Raw genomic sequence first — 7,859 nt, 5'->3', positions numbered from 1 at the left:
ACCCTGATTCCAAAGATACGGGGTATTAACGTTATTTATGTGCATTTAAAATTAAATTCTTAAATTCAAATGTGTTTAGTCGACAACTTCTATAGATAATTAGTGCAACACTTAATCTTGTACAGTCGAACGCACGATTTTCATCGTCAACACGCGAAATGTGCACCTATTCGCATCTGCATAGCACACGTTTAATATACTTATGTGGTATCAATTGTTTGAATTCACGCAATTCTTATTAAACATGCGTGTACAAGTTTGGTAAACATCATGTGAATCTGTCGAAGTCATATAAAAATCTTACCAGACATGTATAAGGTCAGCTTCGATAATGCTTGCAATAGTCTGTTTATATGAATCTAGTTGATTCGTGCTAGCATGCCAAACCTAAGCACATAATTGGTATGCATGTTAGTGTTGAGTTCGGTGAGTGTAGTGGTGTAGCCAAGATTTGACTTGAAAAGGGGAAAAAGTAAAGTATATGCGAAATGTTTTTATAATTTGAGAGGTGGCATTTAGTGTAGTTGATATATATACTTGAAAATATGGTAGTGATAAAATCTAAAATGGCAAACTGCATCTTTCATACAAACTCTAAACTTATATATGGACCGTTAGATTTCAAGATTTGATGTCGACAGACAAATAACGTCAACAGAAAATGTCAATACAACGTCAATTAGTTGACAATGTTGACGTTATGTTGACATTTTCTGTTATCAGTCATATGTTGATAGGCCCAAGGATAGTTGCCCCAAAGAGCAACCTTAAAATCATTGGATTAGCGGTCGCACTCTTTGAATTGCCTACAAATCAGCACGTTGAATAGTCAATTGGTCCATCGGTGTATATCCTTGACCTAACAACAAAAAATGATAATATAATTGTCATTTTAACTTTTGATTCAATTTTATATAAAATCAAATATGATAGGAAAACAAAACAATGCCATTATAATTTTACATAAAATATGCCAATATATCCAAACTGACATATTTTGTTATCATATCATATTTAATTTTTTTTATATTAATTTAATTTTTATGGAAAATTTGAAAAAATATTAAATTTATGATTTTATATTTTAGTTTAAAAATTATGGGATTAACATGATTTAAATGGCAATTATTAGTAGGAAAAATATACTCCTTCCTTCCCATAGTAGGACTCCTTGCTTGTCTCGGGACGAATGTTATGAAATAAAAAAGAAAGCAGATGAAAAAAAATTAAAAGAATATATTTCTCATTTTTATATGATGAGTGAAATAAGTTGGTAAAATGTGGGGAAATGATATTCTGAAATGTGAATAAGTATATTTTTCGACAAATAATGTACAAAGAAAAAAATATAGTCCCTCCGTTCCATAGTAATGGAGGCGTTTCTTTTCGGCACGGAGATTAAGAAAAATTGTGTTAGGTGAGTTAAGTAAAGGGAAAATAAAGTGGAAAAAGAAAAAAGGTAGAGAGATGAAGAGAGAAAAAAGTAAGAGCGAGTAAAGTATGTGTGGAAAAATGTGTTGACTTTTACTAAAAAGGGAAATGACTCTATTACTATAGAATGTACCAAAATGACAAAATGACTCTATTTCTATGGAACGGATGGAGTAGAAAACTTACATATTCTTTGAACCATGATGCATAATGATCTTCTAATTGTTGCTATATCTGAGGAGGTGTTATTCCCGGAATCCACCCACACAATTGTGCAATGAACATACTATTTTATAAAAAAAATTGCTAAATAACATATAGTTAGTTAAATAAACGAGTATTGAGCAAATCAAACTTACTACTCGAATTCCTTTGCTTCTTGAGTATTAACTACTCCCCCGCACCGCTTAAGATGACACGTTTTCTTTTTAGTTTGTCCCAATTAAGATGACACGTTTTCTTTTTTGGTAACTTTCTCTCTCCAATTAATACACTCAGCCACTTTTTCTCACTCCTATTAAAATATTTATCTTTCTTTATCTCTCTACTTTAACACTTACACCCACCTTCTCTCTCTTCAATTAAACACTTTAACCAATATTTCCTAAAATCTCGTGCCGGCTAAGCAATGTGTCATCTTAGCCGGGACGGAGGAAGTGATATTTAAGTTTGTGCCGCTTTGTATTCCACTTCTGACAAGAATCGTGTTTGTCCATTCCCAACACATCTCGTATCATATGTGAAAATTGGAAGCATATCTTTGGGGTGAGCAAAACCTTCTCCATCATCATTACGAGGAACATTTCTACCTTGGCAATGGACATGTGATTCGAAGTAATAAGTGCAGAAATGTGATGCTTCCTCAGTCAAATACGCATTACATATAGATGCTTCAACTGCACCTTTGTTCTTGACATCTAACTTCAACTTGAGCATGTACCATTCAAATAGACACATCCATCGAAAATGCACCGGACCTGCGATCAACGCCTCATATGCTAAGTGGATTGGAAGATGCTCCATGGAGTAAAAAGAAAGACGGGGGAAATATCATCTCAAGCTTGCACAAAGTAACTGCAATCGACTCATTATACTTTGTCATATCAATTTTCCTTATCACCGTAGCCGTAAGATCTCTGAAGAAATTGCTCAACTCGGTCAAAGGTTCACATACTCTGTGTGGAAGTAACTCACGGGGTCCAATTGGTAACAATCGTTGCATAAACACATGACAGTCGTGGATTTTCATACCGAACAACTTATGTTTCTTTATATCAATGCACCTTAATAGATTGGAAACATAACCATCTGGGAATTTCAAACCGTGTAGCCACTTGGGCAGTAATTCCATACTTTCTTTGTCAAGCGTGTAATCAGCCTTATGATATTTTCCACCATGGGGCCAAAGCTCGGGTCGTATACCAAGCAATTCCAAATCCCTTCTTGCATTAACATTGTCTTTCGTCTTTCCTTGGTATTGAAGTTATTATCTAAAACATTCCCCTCTATGTGCATGACATCCAAATTGTGGCGAATCACAAAGCCCAATTTACATAGGCCCACAAATATTAGCTCATTATTAAAGCTCAATAGTTTAAGCAATCATTCAAACCAATGCTACACCAAATATAATCCATTGTTAAGACCCAAAAATTAGCAAATTGTGATTTTTTTGGTGTTTTCAGTTCAAACCGGTGATTTTTTGTGTTTTCAGGTCAAATCGGTGTTTTTGCTTTGATCACACATCTCTTAATGAAATCAATGCTCTCAGAATAATAACTTAATATATCTTAATAGAAGTTATTTGTATAGTGCTTAGTCTTACTAATACCATGAACCGTAATATCTAGTTGGTTCTGGAGTGGACAAGAAGAAATGAGACATCTACTATCAATTGCGAGACATGTCCAAGTCACATATGTTATAGCTGCGATGTTCAAGCCAATTTCTCTTTATATTTTCCGACATGCAAATGTTATGGCAGATAGTGCAAGCCGACATGCATATGTTATGGCTGCGATGTTCAAGAACATATAGATAGTGCAAGCCAATAGTAGATAATTGTGCCAGTACATTGAAATAATGTATCGAGATCAAATGCGCAAATGGCAAAAATTGACACCGTACGACATAGCTTGACCGATCCAAGTGTTATATAGATCCTCATTATATGTCCCAAGTAGATTAAAAAAAAGCAAGCAACGTGAGTATATAAGAAAATACTATACAAAAACCAACGATGTAATTGAATCATTTTTTAATTGATAAGTTAATCATGAGTTTGTATAGTTAATGATATATGCTTGCTACACTTCACTAAAACACAATTTAAACTAAATTTTTAGGCTCAGAGATTAAGAAATTTTGTTGAAAAATAGGAGAGATGAATACAATAAGAAAGATAAAAAGAGAATAAAGTAGGTGATGGAATAAAATATGATGATTGGATGTTTTGTTTTTTTCAAAAAAGGAAATGACTCAACCTAATTTGGTTATCACAAAAAGAAATACGATTCAACTTAGTTTAGACAGAGGAGCAATATTTTTCTCCAATCTATTTTTTGAAAAAGAAAACGATATTAGCAAACAATACAATACGACATGACTTTCATAACATGAGATGAAAAAGTATGATTTTACCTAGCAAACAGATTAAAAACCGTTTGAGAAGCCACATATGAATCAGACTCAATAATCCATATTCCCTTAATGGCATCGTTGATATGAGCCAGACAACTTTAGAAAGAATTGTGTAGTTCACATCCATAGCCAAGCTTGAAGTTGCATATCTTAGTGCAAGGATATAATCAATTGCTAACTAATTAATAATTTAAAATTAAAATTAATTCTTAATCATTAGATTAGGAGATATAGTGGTTGATATAAACTCAAATGGATTATATTTTAAATTAAAATAATTTTTAAATAAAATTAAAATAATTTTTAAATAAAATTAAAGTGTATTAGTGTCAATTCTCTCTTATTAAAATAATCCCAAAACTTTAAATTTACGTAACTCTCTCGATATAAATTATATTTTCGTAAAAAATATATCAAATTAAAGGTAATTTTGTAAGTATTCAAACGAGATCTCAATTGCATTCCGACAACGTTCGGATGATGAAATTTGATAACTTTTATTTCAGGTTTCATATATGTTGATAATCAGATTTTTTTTATCAAAAAATACATTAAACATTTTCAATATAATGCATGTAAAATCTCAATAAATCTGTGTTGATATTTTCGTGTACTTGTGTTGAAATTACCCATTTGTTGATATTTTATCTACTATTTACTGAAATTCGTAAGGTTTAATCTCATCCACTCATTGTAATGCTATAAGTAATATAAGAGGACTCTCTTAGTGCAATCCTGTAACATTCCAAAAATGACCCTAGAAGAAATACAATGTTTCGATTTAATTATTGACAATTTATGGTTTTTGACTGTCAAGAATAGATTTTGAAAATAGGAATAATTAATAATTATAGTTAGTAAATGTTATAAGTCTCATATGATGGGAATTGAAGAGATTAGAGGCTAAGTTTACATGAACACATTTGTATGGGTTAGTCTATAGGCCATAACATATTATTAAGAATTCTTTTGATGGTCTAAAATAACTATCTCTCTTAATATGTTAAAAAGTGGTGGCAGAATTCAGATTAGCAATTGAGATATTTTATCTTTTGATTTATGATTTATGTAGAATAGTCTAGAGAGGTAATAAACAATTAAATTAAATCTAAGAATGCCATTTGTCCAATCCTTTCACCGCTCAATTAAATAAAGAATTTTAGACCACGTATATAAGAATGAACATAGTCATTTGGGAGGGGGGTATTATTCTACAGCACATCTTGGCCTCTCTGTTTTTCTCCAATAAACAAGGAACCACCTTCCCAATTTTAGAGATACTCTCAAGAAAAATTGAAGAAATAAATGTATATATGTCAACAATTGTAGAAGATATAATCGAGGTAACACTCTCTTATCACAGCTTATTTTTATAGCTTAAAATTTAAGAAATGTTGAGTTGATATAATTTGGAAATTCAAAAAGAAAATGTTAGGAATTATGTACGAGGATTATTTGTTGAATTATTGGTTAATATCTGGTGGTTATGATATGGTAAATATGATTTGAGATAGAAAATGAAATGAAAATGGAACTTATAATGAGGATAAGAAATACCGTCACTTTTATTTGGGCAGTAGAACTATTGGTTATAAGAAGTATGATAAGTAGTAATTATAATAATAAATGCATATATTTAATTTAGACTTGATAGAATGCATATGATGATATTGTTGGAAATTGTAAAGACATTGAGTGTATTATTACAAATTAAAGTTAAAACCTAAAATATTATGGCTAATAAGTTTACTTTAAGGATTTAATCATGTGTTTGTGTTAAAATGACGACACCTCTTAAAGTGACACTGTGACACCACATATACAACAATATTATAAACGCTACACATCAATATTATAAACGCTACACAACAATCTATAGATTGCTATAGCATGTTGGATATTGTTGTCTAAGAAAAATTGTGGTATACAGTGTTGCATATTGTTGGCCGTGTTTTTTACCCTTTTTTTTGCTACATGACAGCTTATTATTCGTCCACGTGTACAAATTATTAGATAAGAATGGTGGTATGATGTTATTTTAAGAGGTGGTGACACCCTAACACTTCCGTTTAATCATGAATATATAGACTATGATAATGATAAATGCTAGTATAAAATGTGAGGAATTTACTAAGTAAGAGCAGAAATTATTAAACATTAATTATATGATTACACACTTTGAGAATAGCAATATGACGTAGTAATGTGTGCTAATTATATGATTTTATAAGCTTTTATGTGAGATATTTGTGTCTGTGTGTTAAGTATATAATTAATAAATGATTACTATCATATAAAATGGTTTGATTGTGAATTATGTGATAATAATTGTTCGAATTGGATCATGAGTTATAATAAAATGGAAATGATGTGTTGCAATCTGAAGTATGGCTAAATGTGATGATTATGCACCCCTACGTAGGTTATCGTCACCCCTATGTGGGTTATCGTCACTCCTATGTGGGTTATTGTCACACTATATGGGTTATCGGCACCCCTATGTGGGTTATTGTCATCCTATATGGGTTATCGTCACTCTATATGTGGGCTATCGTCACCCCTGTGTGGATTATTGACACCCTATGTGGGTTATCATCATCCCTATGCAAGTTATTGGAACCCTCATATGAGTTATCGCTAGTAGAGTGTTCAAGTACTTATGATTTGAGATCGAGCGATATGGTTGTTGATGAAAATGTGATATTTCATGATATTGTTGATGATAATAAGATTATTCATGTTAAATATGAGGATATTGAAGTTATTGATTGATGTTAGAAACTACTATTGATGTTGTTGTGAATATTTGTCAAGACTACAGGGAAATAATTGAGAATTTTGTGCTATGTGATATCCAAATTATTAAGTGGTTCTAAGTAGGTCCTAATTAATACAGTGTATCTCGTTATCGTATTAGAATTGTGAAATCTTAAATTTGATCAATCACTAGTTGTATAGTGGGTATTATCATACTTTATGGTATCAGAATTGTGACATTTCTTACTCGGTTGATCGCAGATCTGATTGGGGTGTTACAAATCCTCTTATGATCGTCAACTTTAAAAGGAAGAAGTAAAGCGCAAGAGTGAAGAGAAATAGAGAGAGATACATTAACTAGCGTCTATTAGGAGAGATAACAAATGAGCGTATCCTTATTCTCGGATTCCTTGTGGCTCCGAGTGTGGGAAATAAGTGTGGTAGTTTCATGGATATCCTTGTGTCCATCGGTGTATATCATTGGCCCAACAAATTGTCATTTAACATTTATTCAATTTCGTAAGTTTTAAAATGGTATATAAAATTATACTCCCCCATCCCACAGAAATAGGTCATTTGGGGTCGATACGAGTTTTAATGTGTAATTGGTAAAGTAATAGAGAAGTAGAACAAGTAGTTGAAATTGTGTAGAGGGCGGTGGAGCCCTTAAATGATAAAGGAAAAAGAAGGAGAAAAAGGTTTCCCTAAATGGATATTGACTATTTCTAAGGGACGGATGAAAAAGGAAATATGGCATATTTCTATGGGACGGAGCGAGTAATAATTTTTTTAATTTTTTCAAGTGTTTCATCATGATTAAAATTTTCTCCATAATTTCTATGGAGAAATTGAGAAAATTTTTAAAATGAGTGAACTACATCAAAAGTCACTGACCTTTCCGGTTGTGACACTGCAGGTCCCTCAAAAAAAATATCTCTGAAAGTCTCTAACCTTAAACATAATCACGTATCTTGTTTTTGTAGCCAATTTTCGGACCAAAATACCCAAATGTCTTGAAGGGCATTTGGGTC

At 31.9% G+C, this 7,859-nt stretch overlaps 1 long non-coding RNA gene across 1 annotated transcript; it reads left to right on the top strand.

Annotated features, from left to right (window-relative positions):
* The first annotated feature begins 5,280 nt into the window (after window positions 1-5,280).
* On the top strand, window positions 5,281-7,377 carry LOC125208017. The gene is made up of 2 exons (XR_007174045.1): window positions 5,281-5,414; window positions 7,090-7,377. It is a non-coding gene; the product is annotated as an uncharacterized LOC125208017 (long non-coding RNA).
* The last annotated feature ends 482 nt before the right edge of the window (window positions 7,378-7,859 follow it).

This window comes from Salvia hispanica, chromosome 2, assembly GCF_023119035.1.
Source record: "Salvia hispanica cultivar TCC Black 2014 chromosome 2, UniMelb_Shisp_WGS_1.0, whole genome shotgun sequence".
Taxonomy (NCBI): domain Eukaryota; kingdom Viridiplantae; phylum Streptophyta; class Magnoliopsida; order Lamiales; family Lamiaceae; genus Salvia; species Salvia hispanica.
The sequence above is the reverse complement of the archived record's forward strand: the minus strand, read 5'-3'. Positions and strand labels throughout refer to the sequence as shown.